General features: G+C 35.5%; 1 non-coding gene across 1 annotated transcript; it reads right to left on the bottom strand.

The window, feature by feature from the left end:
• Positions 1-10866: 10866 nt before the first annotated feature.
• Positions 10867-10973, bottom strand: LOC121210406 (small nucleolar RNA R71). The gene has a single exon (XR_005905519.1). It is a non-coding gene; the product is annotated as a small nucleolar RNA R71 (small nucleolar RNA).
• Between the last annotated feature and the right edge of the window lie 1421 nt (positions 10974-12394).

The following is a 12394-nucleotide window of genomic DNA, read 5'->3' as shown; positions in this document are numbered from 1 at the left end:
CTTAAAGTAAACCCCTAATATGCATAATTGCATTAATTATGAATGCATGATATTTGCATTTATTGATGGCATGAAAATGAATGAAATGCATCCTTAATAATGAATTGTTGATAACCATCTCGGTTGAGGTTAAAAGGCAATTTGATGGATAAACCATGTTTTACATGTGTAATGAGATTCTGCATGTCTTGTAGTAAGGATTTAGCCCGGACGGGTAATCCGCGATCTCGAGTATGGAAAGGAATCTAGCTCGGACAGGTGTTCCTTGAATGATCAAGCCTCCCGAAGAATATGTGTGCATTGTGGATCTAGCCCGGACGGGTAATCCAATTAGGATCTGAATTTAGCCTAGACTTGTAATTCAAATCCGAACTCTTAAGGGTGTTTTTCGTTATAAGGGATTTATCCCGGACTGGTAATCCCGGCGTCACCTTATGAGTTCATCTAATGGGGGATTTACCCTAGACTGGTAATCCCACCATATGATGTGAGGTTTGCAGGAGTACATATATTGAAAGATCATTTGAATGAATTGACGGATAATAGGTATTCCATCGAGATTTCCCAAAGACTCAACGAGATTAACATGGGATACATGTATGAATGAATTGTTGAATGATGAGCTCATATAGTTAAATTACATGATACATGATTATGTGACTAACTCATTGATTGAGTGCATGTGATAGGAAATCATTTGATAATGGATGATTTCATGATTTAAGTATGGATGTATGCTAGTTACTCGGTAAGTTTACTTTCCGGTTATTCGAGCTTACTAAGCATGAAAATGCTTACCCCTTCTTTTTTTCCCTGTCTCGCAGAGCTTGAGGACTCATAAGGACTGGAAGTCATTTGGAGAGTCAACACACTATCAACTAGACAAGCTTTGGTATAGAGACTTTGTTCATTTTGTTCAATGGCATGTATAGTATTTTTGAGTATTTTGTTATATATGTCATTTGATTTTCCAAATGAGGGCATGTAAAATATGTTTATCTTTTTGTATATGCCATGAAAATTGGCTAAGTTGAAGTAGGCTATGACCTACAATTTATACATGGTTTTATTTACAAATGATGGGTTGCTACTAATTGGTAATGAGTCACATGAACGAGCCAATTTCGGATGAATTAAAGTAACATGGGAACCCATAGTACTAATGGAAATTAACCATTTATGTATGAAACCAATGATATGAGGTTTCCATACAAATATTTTTATTAAGATTATTAACAAGTGTAAAATTTTGTTTTCTCTCAAACTTAGTAATTACTAAGCATAAGAAGTAGAAAGGGGTGACTAAAGGCTTGGAAAATAGCCTATTAAGGTTCACATGGTTAGACACACGGGCGTGTGGTATAGCCGTGTGTCCCCTGTACCTAAAACTTTAAGTCAAATTAGCACAAAGGTAGGACACACGGGCGTGTGTCTTGGTTGTGCTAATTTAACAGAATGCTCAAGTTTTGGACACAGGGTGACCCACAAGTGTGTGCGTTGGCCGTGCCTAAAAGTCAGTGTTGCCCACGGGTTAAAGGCATGGACTTGCCCTAGGCCACATGGGTGTGTGTGACTACACGGTCCCTCATACACGGGCATGTGACATTTCTAAATAAGGAAATTTTCTAAAATTATTGAATGCTCCCGGTCCTATCCCGAATCATTTCTATGTATATTTAGGGCCTCAAAGACCCATTTAAGGGACAAAATGTGAGTGCCTGATAGTTTCAGATCTGAACTAAACCCGGTGAGTCAATTCAGTATGTTTTAAATGTAAAATTTTCGATAATGCCTCAAACCCTAACCTGATAACGGGTACAGGTGAGGGGTATTACAACCCGTCCGGGCTAAATCCTATTTGTAACATTTTTCATATCCTACTCATTTTAAGAAATCACCATAATCCATTGAATTTCAATGTTCAACCTGGACATGACATCTTATCCATTTTTTCCAAATTATAGTTATTTCATTATGTTCATCATCACATACGTATCATTAAAATCATATAATTCAATTCAAGCAATTTAACATACATATTTAAGTTACACGAACTTACCTTGACAATTGTTCGTGTTTGAATTCCAACTAATTTGAAACTTTTTGTTTCCCTCGATCTAATTCCGTAGTTGGTCTTTTCAAGTCTATATAAGCAAATTTAATTATTAATCCATCACATTTTAGATACATTTGCAATCTACTACATCCTAGGTAAAATTACTATTTTGCCCCTACTCTTTTCAAAAATTCCAATTTCGTCCCTAGGCTCCAAAAATGAGATTCATGAAACCTAATCCACTTTTCAAGCCTAGACAAAATTTATAGGTAACATTTACAGCACATACATTCCTCAAATTTTAGAGTTTTCCATAGGTTTTACTACTTTTTCATTTTAGTCCCTAACTAAGTCTCCATGAAAAATTACTTTGTAAAAATTGTTTATCTATCAACTACCCTTCATTTTCTACCATAAGTTTCAAATTTCCAGCATTTACATCCATGGCAAAGTTTCTACACTTTGTTATCTTGTTAAATAAATCCCATAAATAGAAAGATTAGGTTATCCCGATTCTAAAAATATAAAAATTACTAAAAATAGGACTTGATTTCGTACCTTATTGAGCTTGAAAAGTTCTCTTCCTCAATAGAAAGATTAGGTTATCCCATAGAAATTTTGGGGAAGGCGATGAATAGAAAAGATGATAATTTCTTTTTATTTTTCTATCATCTTTTTAATTTATTGATTTCCAATTTAGTCCCTAGCCATTTCTAATTTTTCCATGGATGAGTCATAAAAATCTCTACTAACTCTCCTTCAATGGTCTAGTTACCAAATAAGGACCTCTAGATTTAAATTCTATAGCTATTTAATACCTGTAGCTACTAGAAGGAAAATTTTATATTTTATGCAATTTAGTTCTTTCCCTAATTAAACACTCTATCTGTAAAATTTTCGTATCAAAATTTTCATACGACCTTCTTATAATAATGCAAATCATAAAATAAAATAAAGTTAAATTTTATTTTTGGGCTCGAATTGGTGGTCCCGAAACCATTGTTTTTATCTCACCGAAATTGGGTTGTTACAGTTTGGTTTGGATTTCTTTTCTTTTGAATTAGCGTATTGTTGTTGTGGTTAGGGAGTTTAATTTCTGTGAGTGTGTTGTGTAGGAAAAGACTATGAAGCAGTGGATTTCGCTCCAACGGCCTAATCTATGATTGTAGTTGTTTTCGTCGTCGATAAGTTCATATGCGTTGTTCAGGTTATTATTGTTAAATCGAAAACCGTTTGCTAAATAGTTGTTGGGATATTGTTTTTCTAGGTTCCAGAGGTCTCGGGATTGCTTTCATATAAAAAATGAACCAGGTGTGTAATGAAAACATGAAAAAGCATCGATCGACGAAAGCCGAAAATCTGGCCTGTCAATGCCACACGGGCCTGTGCCTAGTCATGTTGTAGGTCGTGTGGGCCATACGGGCTAGACCAACTTGAGCTATGGGTCACACAAGCATGTGAGCCCATACGGGCAAGCCACACGGGTGTGTAGGCCATGAGCCAAGCCGTGTGGGGCAAGGCCATTCCAGGCGAGTGGGCCCACATGGGTAAGCCACAAGGGCATGTAGGCCCAAATCTTAGAATTTTTCCCTAGGGTTGTACATATTATTTCGATCGACTGTGGGCCTTTCTTAGGATCAATATGTATGGTATAAGCATTAAAGCATGAAATCTGTTACTCTGTTAGACTGAAAATGACTTAAATAATGCTTTTTTGAGTATTATGAGACATGGTATGTACGATCTGTTCTGTCATACTTAGGCATGTGTAATATATGTTTTATGAGCATGTGTGATATATTAATTCTGATATTTGTTATTATTGTTTGTATTTGGTTATGGGATGGGATATATGATATGTGGAGAAAGTATTCCATGAGCGGTATTTTGCCAATATACTTGTAGCATGGTTGTGATTATTCTAAAAAGTGTCATACAGACACTATTGGTGTGTGGGGCTGGGTGGGTATTTTATACCCCATGTGGTATGTTGGGATGGTCGAAGTTGGTGTGTATAGGATGGGTGTAACAGCCCAATTTCAGTTAAACTGGAACAGTGCTTTCGGAACCACAAATTCGAGCCGAAAATAAAATTTATTTTTATATTATTATATGGTCCGTATTATGTTATAAAAGTCATGTGAAATTTTTTATACGAAAATTTTATCAATTTTGTGTTTAATTAGAAAAAGGACTAAATCGCGTAAAATGTAAAAGTTAAATTCTAGCAGCTATAAGGATTAAATAGCTATGGAATTTAAAACTTGAAGTCCTTATATGGTAAATAGACCATCAAAGTAAGTATGTAGATATTTTGGCATGACTCACCCATGGAAAAATAAATAAAAGGCTAAGGACTAAATTGAAAAGAGGAAAAGTTATTAAATGACAATTTAATTAAATGAAAAAGAAAACAATTTCATATCATCTTCCCCAAATATTTCCATGGATACCCTAAGAGAGAGGAAGAAGACTTATCAAGCTTATTTGGGTAAGTAATCAAGCCCTGTTTTTAAAAAAAATTATTTTTGAAATCGGGATAGTCTAATCTATCTATTTGGGGGATTAATTTGAAAAGTTATCAAGGTATGAAATTTGGGTAATGGATGAATATGCTGGAAATTTAAAATTTATAGTAGAAAATGAAAGGTTGTTAATAGATAAACAACTTTTACAAAGTGATTTTTGATGAAAAATGATTTAGGGACTAAAATGCAAAGTTGTGAAATTTGATGAAAAATTCTAAATTTTTATGGATGCATGTGCTGTAAATTTTGAGATGGAAAAGTTAAGATGGAAAAGTTAAGGACAAAATGGTATTTTTTCCTAGGATGAAAATTTAGTCCACTTGAATATGAAATATGATAAATTGATTTTAAAATTACTCGTATAGATCCGGATAGGCCCAATTCGGAGCTAGGACGAGGAAAAAAGGAAAATGTCAGACTAGTAGATTTTTTGTACACGAACATTTGTCGAGGTAAGTCCGTGTAACTAAATTATGTATATTTATGCTTGTATTGAAAGTATATATGTGTGAATTGTATAAATGTCATAAATATGTAAAATGATCACATACTCATTATAGCCCAATAAATGAAAGTGGCCTATCAATTATAATGCCTGATAAGTGATAAATGATAAGAATGTTGCTCATATTCTTGAAATGAATGTGGAATGTGTCTATTCGAATTATATGTATGATTTAGAAGTATGAAATAATCACATGCCCGATAACGCTTGAGAAATGTTTAAATCCCGGTTGAATAAATGAAAAATCGATGTATATGTGATTTCCCGAAATGAATGAGTTTCTGCATTTGTTGCTGATGGGATTTAGCTCAGACGAGTAATCCTATTAACCTTATTACAAAAAGGATTTAGCCCGGATGGGTAATCCTGATATAAGTCCTCTCGAGCATATGTTATGGATTGGATTTAGCCTGGACGGGTAATCTAGATCAAGCTCCTTAGAGCATATGTCATAAAAAGGATTTAGCCTAGACTGGTAATCCTGTTGTATACATGTGTGGCTCAAGAGTGTACTCTCTGAAATAGTACCTTATGGGTACCATTGCATATAAATTGACATATCCTGATTCGTACACCTCGAGTGTACTACCTGTGTATCCATCAATATTCTGAGTAAATTCAACGGGTAAAGATCCTGAAATTAGAAGATATGAATATGGAATAAGTTATTACACGTATTCGTCTAAAATATAATAAAAATATGATAAATGATAAGTGATACGTGAAAGCATGCGATGATAATATTTATACATGGGAATTATTTGATGAGAACGTTCATCCTTGATTATAGACTTGTACACCTTGAGTGTACTACTACTTGTGTGACCTTAATATTTTGAATGAGATGAGTAAAGTTTTGACATGAAATAATCTGAACATCGAGATGAACTATTATGAAATTATACTCGTAATATAAAGAAATGAATTATACATGTTAAATGAATATTGCGCCCATATGTGTGTTGATGTTATTATGGAATATATGACTAACATGGGCAGTAAGGATATGTGTAGGGCTTGAGGTCAAATTGATTGAAAATGCTTTACATAGTAACCTCAAAATAGAATGAATAGTAAGTTAAAGATCATCTTATACGAATTTACTATGCATGTAATGCTTACTTAGTTTTATTTCCCTGTTTTATAGTAAATCAGACGCTCGTTGGATTGAAAGCTTGGCGGAGATCACTCACACTATCCATCGACCCATGTCGATACAATATGGTAAATCAATTCTGGTTATAATGGCATGTGTAGGTTATATTGGCCATATTGGCATGTAAATGTAAATGATTATTGTAGTCTAGCCATTGGAATGGCTAGTGATGATTATGTTTTGGGACTTGTATATATATATGATAATCCTTTTGTGATGTGGTTTGTAATAGTTTGCTAAATGGTTTATTGTAACTTTATAGCATAAATGATGAATGGTTATGATTTGGCTTATTGATAAGCTAGTTAACCTAGGCAAGGCCATGCATGTTGAAAGAAATAATATTGATGTTTATGGATGTGAAATTTGGTATGATTTGGTTTGGCAAAATATAATGTTATGAGCATGTTAGATGTTGTTGAAATGACGTGTTTTAGCCTGTGGCTGTATTGACTGCCTAATTATGCTATGATTTGTATCATTTGAAGTTATATAGATGTGTGCAAAGGAGGGTAGCAAAATGGCTTGGTAAATAGCCTATATTTTGTCCATACGGGTAGACACACGGGCGTAGGTGTAAGCAGTGTGTGACACATGGTCAGCCCCATGGGCGTGTGGCCTGGCCATGTATCCCCTGTACCTTAAAATTGAGAAACAGAATGCTCAGAGCTGAGCACAAGAGCAGAGACACAGGCGTGTGTCTTAGCCATGTGAGGGACACGGCCTTGAACACAGGCATGTGTCCTGGCCATGTGAAGTTTGCACCTATTTATTGAAAATTAATTCAACAACATGACCTAGCACACAGGCGTGTGACTTCAATTTGTTCATGCCTTGCAAGTCAGAGAGTTACACGGGTAAGGGACACGGGCGTGTGTGATCACACGGCCTACCCACGCGAGTGTGTCCCTAAACCACACGGGCTTGTGAGCCTTACAACTTGGAAAATTTTGTAATTTATTGAAAAATTCTTAGAGGTTCCGATTAAGTCCCGACTCGATCCTAATGTTCGTATTGGGCCGCGAAGGTCCAATTAATGGACGTTTTGAATGATCTCGGATAATGAATAGTAATTTACTTGAGTCATCTGAAAATGTTTTAAAAGTTTTGGTAATGCTTCGAAACATTATTCCGACAACAGACACGGGTTAGGGGTGTTACAATGGGGGTAGGACTTTATATATCTGTATCTGTATGATTTTGTTAATAATTTGGTTTTATTAAGGATTTATGTTTGTATCTATTCTGTTATGCGATAAAACCTGAATTCATGTTTCCGTAGAGTTACGCACTAAGTTTTTAAAACTCACTTTCTTTTTGTCTATTATGTTCAGGTAACCCTTAGCTTAGGTGGGTTGGTGCGACGGAGGCTCTGTTGTGACCACTTGTTCGTAAATTTCATTTACTTTAAAATTTTACTTAATTTTATGATTTTGAGAGTTCTGTAATTTTGGGACTTTCTAGAATTTGGGGTTTTATTTTTGGATTTGGATTTGATTTGAGATTTCTTGTGACGCTCGACAAAACAATTTACAAAAACAATTGTTTTATGAGATCAAATGCTTTTGACAAAATAAACTCGGTTTTCAAAATATAATGACTTTAAAACTTCCACTGCAAATTATTGTTTTATTTGAAAGAGTATGCAATCGATGGTTTTAACTAATGAGTATAACGACATATTCATTACAACAAAGAGGGACGATGTTTTTAAAGGAAAAGACCAATTTCTAACTTTTTTCGTAACATCTTCAGATTCAGCCATAATGTCTAGGCTGGGTTTGGAGTGTTACAATTTTTTTGCACTTGTCAGGCTTGAATATCGCGTTACCCACAATAATCTTGAGATTAAGGGTCTTGGGGGTCTTGATATGCGATATACATGGTCTGGTATCGCGATACCACTGTAAATGATCTTTATTCTCCTTATTTCAGTACTGTTAGGGGTATCACGACTTTCATGCTTCGATACTATGATACCCACTTTCTATGTGATGTTTTCTTTATGTTCGAGTTACTGTCGATTCCCTACAACATCCAACCAACTTGTTAAGTTTCCCATGAAATGATTGACCAATTTGTGTATAAAAAATTGCTTAAATTAATAAAAATAATTTATTAGCAACAGAACTAAAAATCGACAGAAACATATCAAAGACACTTAAATTACTTGAGAATAAGCTCCTTAAGTGTAATGGAAAACCTAATTTGACGTATCAAATTTTGATATATCACATTTATCTCTATGAGCCACTGGTACATGACTTCTCGCAACACCATCTCTTATTGTCGTTTGCTCTTCACATTGTCTGTAACACCCCTCACCCATGCCCGACGCCGGGACAGGGTTCGAGGTGTTACCTGACCTAAACTTAACCAACTATACAAAATCAGGCCATAAAATTTTGATCAATTTTAAAACCTTTCTTAAGTAATTTGTCCCTTAAATGGGCTTACGAGGCCCCAAACATACATTCAAGGTGTGATAAACTGTAATTTATACATATTTCTATCCCATGCATAGCACTGTTTATGGATGATTTTTCCTTATATTTGGTGAATTTGATGCCCTTAATGCCTTAATTTCATGTTTTATACTTAGGTAAGCATAGGAGAGTGAAAGGAACAAGAAACGGGATAAAAACGGAGAAAATGTCCAACTTACAAAATCAACACGGCTTGGACTTCCTCACACAGGTATACCACATGCCCGTGCCTATTTAACAGGCTTGACCACGGCCTAAAGTAATCGCACACGGGCGTGTCATACGGGGGTGTCCCTATCGAGCCCAAACAGAGTCCTATTCAGAAAAGGCCACTTTTGAGGGCTCTTAGGCATTCCAAAGCCTATAAATACACCCTAGAAGAGGAGAATAGGGGACGCACAGGGAGGAAGGAAGGAATTTCTCAAGGAAAGTCGATTGATCCATCTCAGAAGTCGGATCCATCATCAAAATTAAAGATCTCCCCCCAATTTCCTTTCAGGAGTTTTGGGTTTTTCTTTATGTTTTGTATTCATTATTCTTTTGAGATGCTTACCTTTTTAGTTATGAACTAAAACCCCTAAAGACCTAAGGGGAATGAAACCTAAGACGAATCTTATTATTATTATCTGTATTATATGATAAATATTTGACTTGTTCTTAATTATGTGTTCTTCATTCTTGTTTTGATATTCCAGGATATTGATTCAAGTAAAGCTCTTATTCAGAGGAGGAATAGACCCTGTCTAAGAGTACATTTGTCATAATTAAGTGGAGTTGGTTGCACGCCTAGAGATAGGGTGACAAGATTTTTCCGGATTAGGGTGAAACCTAATAAGGGAATCCATAAATCAAGTTAATGCAACCTTAGGGAGTTAATTAGAAAGAGATTTCAATTATTCAACCTAGGGTTAGACGTTGTTAGTCTCAAGAGAGATAATAATATAACTTAGGGATTTCTACGGATCAAGTCAAATGAATAAATCGCTTGATTCATAGTCAAATAACAAGTGAAGTCTAGGTGGATTTTTCCTTAGGTATTGTCTTAATTTAATCGTTTTTCCAAAAGTAATTCCCCAATTCTATTTTCTGTGAATTCTTAGTTTAGTTAATTAGTTAGTTAAAACAAACTCCATTATTCTTAGGCTAGATAATAAAAAGACAGTCATTAATGGTACTTTTACTTCCTTTGGGTTCGATAATCCGGTCTTGCTAAAGCTATACTACTGTTCAATAAGTACACTTGCCTTCATCATGATAATAGTTAGTTTCAAGAACAATTCATTATAAATATTTAAAACCTGTCACGAATATCATGTATCAAGTTTTTGGCACCGTTTTCAGGGAACTAAGATATTAAGAACACTCATTTTTTATTACTTTATCCATTTACGTTTACTGCAATTTAAATTTTTATTACTAATTCTTCTTTTTCCCTTTTTATGGCAGGTTCTTATAGTTTATGACTAGAAAAAACCCGTCAGGACCATTACTTTTTGATAGTGAAATCGATCGCATAGTTTGCAGAAACAAAAGATAAATAAGGTGAAGCTTAATATACACAAAGGACGAGCAAGAGGACGATACTTCAACCACCACTGAGGAGATGGCTGAAAATCAGGAAAACCTGATACCTTCTGCGATTGTTGTTAATCCAGTAAATCAGAATCCTAATCCGCGCTTCAACCATCACTGAGGAGATGGCTGAAAATCAGGAAAACCTGATACCTTCTGCGATTGTTGTTAATCCAGTAAATCAGAATCCTAATCCGCGCACTATGTATGAGTATGCTAAACCTTCTTTAACAGGAACTAAATCTAGCATAGTTGGACATGTTGTAGCTGCAAATAATTTTGAACTGAAACCTAACACAATTCAAATGATACAACAGTTTGTTCAATTTGATGGTTTGCAGGATGAGGATCCAAATGCTCATTTAGCGAATTTCCTGGAATTCTGCGGTACGTTTAAAATCAATGGCGTTTCTGATGATGCCATACGTCTTCGGTTGTTTCCCTTTTCATTGAAGAACAAAGCTAGACAATGGTTGAACTCGTTACCACGAGGGTCAATCACTACTTGGGAACAAATGATCGAAAAATTTTTATTAAAATATTTTTCGCCGGCAAAAATAGCTAAATTAAGTAATGATATCTCTTCTTTTGTGCATATGGATTTAGAGACACTCTACGATGCATAGGAGAGATACAAGGATCTCTTGAGATGATGCCCTCACCATGGGTTACCACTCTGGTTACAGGTTCAAAGCTTTCATAATGGCCTGAACCCTTCGACTCGACAAATGGTTAACGCAGCTGCTAGCGAAACCATCAATAATAAAACACCTGAAGATGCTTATGAGTTTATAGAGGAGATTTCACTGAATAACTATCAGTGACAAGTCATGAGGACAAAGCCAACGAAAACAGCCGGTGTTTATAACATCGATTCGGTCACCATGCTTTCTAATCAAGTAGAACTCTTGAATAAGAAAATTGATGGTCTTCTTAGTTCTTCATAGGTTCACCCAGTAATGTAGTGCGAAACAAGTGGAAGTGGATCAAACAGTTCAGAATGCCAACCTTATGGCCATAACATAGAGAACGAGCAGTTAAATTACATGGGTAATAATCCTCGATCTCAAACCAATCCATATAGTAACACTTACAATGCAAGTTGGAGGAACCACCCAAATTTCTCATGGGGAGGCCAAGGAAATCAAAGACCACCTCCAGGCTACCAACAACCACCCCACCAACAAGAGAAGAAGCCAAACCTTGAAGAGATGCTCTCAAAGTTTATATCAGTGTCAGAAGCTCATTTTTAGAATATCGAGACAGCACTTAAGAATCAACAAGCATCAATCCAAGGGCTCGAAACCCAAATTGGACAGCTTACCAAGTTGATTTCTGAACGACCACAAGGTAGCTTGACAAGCAACATAGAATCTAACCCAAGGGAGCAACTCAACACGATTACTAGTCAAGATGAGGGCAGGTTAGTCACACCTGAACCAGAACCAAGGCAAGAAACTAAGATAAGCAAAGGTAAAGGTGAGGTAGACCACAATGAGCTGAAACTGGTAAGTGCAGAATACAAACCTCGTGTGCCATACCCTAATGCGACAAGGAAAGGTCGCTCAGATGAACAATTCAGTAAATTCCTTAAACTCTTAAAAAAATTACATATTAACTTACCATTTATTAAAGCTCTATAGCAGATACCAAAGGCAATGAATTTTTTAAAAGAGCTTTTAGCCAATAAGTGAAAGTTGGACGAGGCTTCGCATGTGCAGCTAAACGCAGTTTGCTCAGCTATTCTACAGAATAAGATACCCAACAAATTGAAAGATCCAAGGAGTTTTATAATTCCTTGCTTAATTGGTCGTTTAGATGTTAATAATGCATTAGCTGATATAGGGGCTAGTATTAACATCATGCCATACAAAATGTTCAAACAATTAGGTATTGGTAAACCCAAACAGACTAGGATGAGCATTCAATTAACAAATAAAACTATAAGATTTCCTAGGGGTATTATTGAAGATTTGCTAGTTAAAATCGATAAATTTATAATTCCCGTTGACTTCATTGTTCTAGACATAGAGGAGGATAGCAACACTCCTTTGATTTTAGGAAGGCCTTTTTTAGTAACTGCTAGATTGA

This window comes from Gossypium hirsutum, chromosome A11, assembly GCF_007990345.1.
Source record: "Gossypium hirsutum isolate 1008001.06 chromosome A11, Gossypium_hirsutum_v2.1, whole genome shotgun sequence".
In the NCBI taxonomy this organism is placed as follows: domain Eukaryota; kingdom Viridiplantae; phylum Streptophyta; class Magnoliopsida; order Malvales; family Malvaceae; genus Gossypium; species Gossypium hirsutum.
The sequence above is the reverse complement of the archived record's forward strand: the minus strand, read 5'-3'. Positions and strand labels throughout refer to the sequence as shown.